The following is a 6,649-nucleotide window of genomic DNA, read 5'->3' on the forward strand; positions in this document are numbered from 1 at the left end:
ATATGATGCGATAGGGTTAACCCACAAATATGCAAATGGTGACATGCAAACAACTGAGAGTATACTGCATGCCAGTTTGTCAGCTAATTTACTGATTTAAGAAGTTTGTTTTTAATTCCTATTTCATGTGTAATACTGAATTGATGTTTAACACTATTACATCTCATAATCTTTTTTTATGTTTGAACAGTAACATACACGGTGTTGTTATTTTTTAACATACCTAAGATGTTGTAGACTCCGTTAAAAGGAAAAACCTTGACTCATTTTCTTTTTTAAACAAAAACCTTTATAACTGGTATTTCCAACAACACACTTTTTCTAAATATTTTAAACAGTCCATTTCTCCTTCTCCGGACGCGTGACTTTTCATCTCTTGTGTGATGTCACCCCCGTGTCTTGAACACATGCTTTTCTGAACACCCGTCTCGACCACCTCTCTTTCTCTGAACACGTTTCGAACATGTGCTTCTCTGAAAACCACTTCTCCATCTAAGTGCGTCCTTTTGTCTTTGCTGTGACATCACATCACGCAGCTGGCAAGGTCATTTGCATATGGCTGCTGCTGCTACTAATCCAATGTCAGCAGCTCTGTTACAAAAACAACAAAAGGAATTATTTGGGCAGCAGAAAGTTGGACTGTGTCCGACTGAGAAAAAGAAAGAATAGAAAGTTCTTTGAGTGTGGAAGGTCAGACAGTAGTCCTTTGTGGAGTCCCAGGTTGGGAAGCAATTATCTTCAGTGGAAATTGTCTTTGCTGGATTGTTCAGTGGAAACAAATGAGAGAGAGAGAGGTGTCTTTTCGATAAAATTACATGTTTACCCCCCCCCCCTTCCATAATCTGTTTTTATTTTCTTTTCTTTCCTGTCTCTTTTATTTCGATTTTATTTTATTTTATTTATTTTTCCTTTTTTTCACAAAAACCTATTTTTCCATAAGTGCTGGTGCTCTTTTACAAAAATCCCCAACATTCAATTTGTGCAGGAAAATATTGGGCCAAAACTAGGTCCTTCTTTAGACTGACACCTTTGTGAAAAAAAAAATGCTAAATGCTTATTTTAGGGTTCTAAATTCCACATTGTCAAAACCCAAAAATTCAACATGGCAATGTTAACATTAACTTTAGTTAGTGAGTAAAAAACGTGCCGCATGAAACCATTTCAAGTGATGAAGGGAAGCGAGAAAGCAAATATCATCAACGTTCTGATCCCCATCTGGCATCAATTGAAATAAATGGCTCTCGTCTTGAGGAGGCCTCAAGTTTTGACAAGCTTCTGGTCTTGACCGTTACTCCTAATCTTAAATGGAACACGTACATCAAATCTGTTGCCAAGGCCGCTGGAAAAATGGCGAGATCTTTCTATCGATCCAGTAGATATCTCACTGCTGATGCAACGTCCAAGGATGGAATACTGTTGCCACATCTGGGCAGGAGCTGCTAGAAAGGACTTGTCCTGCCTTGATAGAGTTCAAAATAGACTTCATAGCCTTGTAGGAGATGTCCTTTTCTCTTCCCTGCAACCTCTATCTCACAGAAGAGATGTTGCGAGTTTGTCTCTGATGTATCATTATTTTCATAGAAAGTGTTTGACTGAGCTTCAGTCTATGGTCCACCCCTCGCCAAACTTTCACAAGAAACACTCGTCTAGTTGAAAACACTATCAATAATTCCTCCCACTCTTTATCTGTGCCTAAACCTAAACATAGATTCCATGAACAAAGCTTCTTTCTTAGAACTGCTCGCCTGTGGAATTGTCTTCCGTTTTCCTGCTTTCCGGCTGACTACAATATGGTTGTGTTCAAGTCTAACGTAAATAAGTTCTTGATGAGCCGTTCTATATAAGTTAACAAATTTACCAAATTTTCATTACTAATGATTTTTATATTGTCCAATTTCCACTGTACACTCTTAAACCCTTATCCTCTAGTGACCTCTTGGCCTTGATAATGTAGGATGCCTGTGTAAAAAAAAAAAGAAGACAAACTACCGTTTGAAATGAATTTAAAAAGAATCTTTCACTCTAAAAATCAACAGTATTTTTTTTTTCTTTTTCTGTAGGTCATCGTAAACTATAATTTATATGTGAAAAATTAAATTATTGACAAATTTTTATAATTTTCTATCAATATTACTGTGAATACTGGAGAAGCACAAAATTTCGGAAATCATATACTGAATTTCACATGAAAACAATGGTATATACATATCCCTCGTATTTTCAAGATGATTATATCAAAAAAATATGAAAATCAATAAGGTAGAAAATTATTTATTAAAGAAAATAGAATTTGAAGAAAAGAATTGTATTTGCTTATGTAAGACACAGAAGAGTTCAAAGGGGAGGTAATTTCTTCCTCATTTTCCTCTTGCAAAACTCAGGAAAATTTTTTTAATTTTCCAAATGGACCTGAAGAAATTGAATCAGTGCGATATCTATTATTTTTATTTGAATAAAATCTTTTTTTTTTTAATTTCCTGCATGCTCATGAACACTGTATATATGTTATGTTTATTTTATTTATTTTGCATTAGCCATATTAAACGTTTAGAGTTACTTCCCTTGTTTGTTTTCGTTTCGATTTATTTTATAAAAACAAGATGGCCGAAAGTTTTCACCAGCTAACACAATTAAAGTTGTTTATTTTTTTTTTTCAATAATTCAGTAATATTCAGGTAATTTCGACTGCATAATTTGGAAGCTACCATTGTAACTTATTAGAATTGACAAAAAAAAAATCAGTTGAAACCATGGTTTTTTATCTGAAAACTCCATTTATCGACTATAAAATTTGGTTCTGATAGTGTAGAAGCACCTTTTTTTGACTAGTTAAAAAAATTAAGATAAATAATAAAAATAATTGTTTTGTTCAGAGAACTTTTATGCTTTTTATTTAAAAAACAATATATGAATGTATATGTGCATATTTTGTATAAAAAATTTTTTTTTTTCTTTCTTAATTGCATTCTTCATTGTTAGGCTTTTTAATTAACTTTTGGGTGTTTTTACAGAACTTGAACTGAATGTTTTTTTTTTTAAACTGTAAACAACTCAAGTTGGTTCAGTTCAAATTCTGTAGAAGCACCAATTTTTTTTGTCTGTGGAAAGTTAATGTTTTGGATATAATAATCAAGAATTGTAACTTCCGCTTAAAATTTTAAAAATATTTTTACAGAATTTTAACTGAATTGTTTTGATTGCTTTAACCCTAACTTAAGTTTTAGGTTCAATTTAGCAAAAATTGGTTTGGTTCGGTTCAAATTCTGTAGAAGCACCAATTTTTTTTATCCGTGAAATGTTAACATTGATTGTAATTGAGTATAACAAACAAGGATTGTAACTTCTGACTAAAAATTAGTTTGGACGAAACCGGTGCCGAGCTGAAGTCTCTTCCATAAGGATTACTTTTGTTAATCAATTTTTTCACACTAATTTACAGTTATGGATAATAATTGTCTGTATTGTTTTTTTTTTGTTTTTTTTGAGATGAGGTGTTTTCATTGAGATTGTCGGACTGACTTCCTCATCTTGGTTGTTATAGTCACAACGTTTCGACCGTTTTGCCCTCCGGCCTTCATCAGGTGTTTTGTATCGAACTGGGGAACCGTTTGTTAGGAGTCTCGAACCCAACCCTTTATTATTATTACGGGGGTACCGTGTTTGGACTTCAGCTAGGCTCTGGGACATAGTTGCTGATTCTCTGTTTTGTGAAACATGCCGCCCCCTTAAAGTAAGTGTGGAAGAACACCAAAAAGCGGTAATTAAAGGGGAGACGGAAAAATCGGGTATAGCCAACCATGTCTGGATGGAGAGGGGGGACTGTGGGATGAAGTAAAAATAATAAACAGAGAAACCCACTGGAAAGTGAGGAAACTTAAAGAAACAGCTCACATGCTCGGACATAACAACCTACTGAGCAAACCAAGCATAGATGAATGCAGAATAGAGAGAGAAAACCTTGAATAACAACATAGGTTTAACATTAACAAAAACCAACTAAGAATTGTCCTAGTGACATATGGCCGAGTGGTTCTAGACGTTGTATCAAAGTTTACAGCTACCCTAAAGGTGCTGAGTTCAATTCTGAACGAAGGCAGTGAAAAGTAACATTCACAACAGAGAATCAGCAACTATGTCCCAGAGCATAGCTGGAGTCCGAACACGGTACCCCCATAATAATAGTAATGGGTTGGGTTCGAGACTCCTAACAAACGGTTCCCCAGTTCGATACAAAACACCTGATGAAGGCTGGAGGGCAAAACGGCCAAAACGTTGTGACTATAACAACCAAGATGAGGAAGTCAGTCCGACAATGTCAATCAGTTACGGATAAATTCATCACAGAAATTACAGCAACTGTTCTATGCTATATAGTAAGTAGGCTTCCATCGGTCAGGGTCAACCATGGGTGATGCATCTTTTGGATACTAGCCTGGGCAGTGTGACATCTTGATGTTAGATCTAAAGGAACAGCAAGTTTGGCGTAGGAGTTGGCAGAATAAAATTTTGGTACTTGTACAGTTTAATCAAGACATAAAAAATGAAAATATCGAAAAAAAAAAAAAAAAAGGTTATATTGTACGTATCCGTTTTGAACAGATCTCCGAAAAGAAAAATTTCACTTAATTTGATCAAGTAGTTTTTTTTTTTTACAGCGGAAAAACACGTTTTTATGAGAGCGCGTTGAAGGCAGCCATCTTGGATTTTTTCTTAAATTTTGTTTGGAGTTTAGAAACGCCATGTGGAGATAACTCCATGTAAAGCACCGACACTCCCTCTCCATCTTTAACACTAGCTTTTCTTCCTAAAAATCAAACCTTTTGCTCAGTATCATAAATTGTTTTGTTTTTTTTTTCCGCTGTAAATAAAAAAAAACTACTTGATGAAATTAAGTGAAATTTTTTTTCGGAGAACTTCGTTCCATAACAGATACATACAATTTAAACTTTTTCGATATTTTCATTTTTTTAATATCTTGATTAAACTGCGCAAGTACCAAAATTCTTAATAGAATGCTTTATTAACATATCATTAAAAGTCTTAATTTATTAATCTAGTCGAGCATGGCCTGTGTAAATAGAAGGCCATTCCACTAATGTAGCGTGACCTGCTGATGTCCAGGTTTCGCACAAGCTTGAAAAGTTCTTATTTCTATTATTACCTTGAAAATCATATTATGTCCAGTAAAAATGTGTGTCAAAATATTAAAAATAAAATCGGAATAAATACTATTAAATTATTTTTTTAAGTATTAATAAAAATACCATTAAAATATTTTTTTGAATATTGAAAATAAAATCGAAATATATTGTTCTGAAATTGTATCGTATTATTGTGGATACAAAAGTTATGTCCCTTTGTCACAAAATTACTTGTTTTTTAGGGGGGAGGGGGTCATTTTTATTAGGTTGGTGTAAAAATAATGTTTTTATATATATAATTGAATGTCAAAAAACATTATTTTTGCACTAACCTAATATTTCTTGTATTTTTGCTCTCATTTATATATATTTTCAACCCGTTCCTTCACTAACATTAACTCTCCAACCTGTTGCCATGGTGATCCTTTAAATTAACTGTTACTTATGCCGTTATCAACAAAAGTAGCGTCTTTTAAGTTTAAACCGTTAAAAAACACGTATATAAGAATTTACACATAATTAATATTTAATTATAAACCCCTCTCTTTTTTTAATACACTCCTACTACTTTAAACTCCAACGTCCTCTCCCCACCACTCCCCCTTCTTTTCTAACTCCCCTTTATCTACGATCTTTCCATTTTTATTTGACTTTATAACTTAGTCCATCTATGAATTCTGATGATGCTAGTTGGATTTTTCCTCTCTTTGAGGATTTTCCTCTAGTTGAAACAATTTGTAAACTCATTCTGGACTCACAGTAATAAATTTCCTATATATATATATATATATATATATATATATATATATATAAAAATGAGAGCAAAAATATATATATATGTACACATTTTGCCGTGGGGCTACAACAGGGGAGGGTTAGTGGCAGCCACAATAAATAAAAATGCCCCCCCCCCCCCAATTTTTTCTTGTGCAGACGAGACTCTCCAATGGCAAATTACCCTCTCCTACTGGAAAAAAAAAACAAAAAAAACTGTGATAACTGAAAACAGACTAAAAAAAAATGGACAAGACATTAGCTATTTTGGTTGAAAATTTAAAAGTTGAAAAGAGAGCTAATATTTGAGATGAAATAAAAAGTGTTTAAAACTACTTAAAAAATACCAAAAAATGATGCAGGTAGGTTGTAAAGTAATTTTTTATTGGCTACTAGCGGTGGGTACCCGGCGTTGCTCGGGTGTTTGGAGGTGTGTGTGTTAAAAAAAAAACCTTGGCCGGGTGTTTGGAGGTGTAAAAGAAAAAAAGTTTTAGTAGGAAGGTAGGATTGAACCCCGAAGCCTTGACGCGAAGGTAGAAACAAAAGGGAAAAAAAGCCAGCCACCTAATCATCTCGGCCACGAGGGGAGAGGAATTGATAAGCGGGTTAAGTTAAGGGTTATAAAGTGAAATATACAGGTGTGAGGAAGTACGTGATGTTTGAACTAGTTTTGCGTGGCAAGCCAGTTACTGTTTTCCCCACTCCATCATTCGCTTTTCGAAGACGCGGCAAGC

The sequence above is a fragment of the Euprymna scolopes genome, chromosome 18 (assembly GCF_053919585.1).
Source record: "Euprymna scolopes isolate OS-2025 chromosome 18, ASM5391958v1, whole genome shotgun sequence".
In the NCBI taxonomy this organism is placed as follows: Eukaryota; Metazoa; Mollusca; class Cephalopoda; order Sepiida; family Sepiolidae; genus Euprymna; species Euprymna scolopes.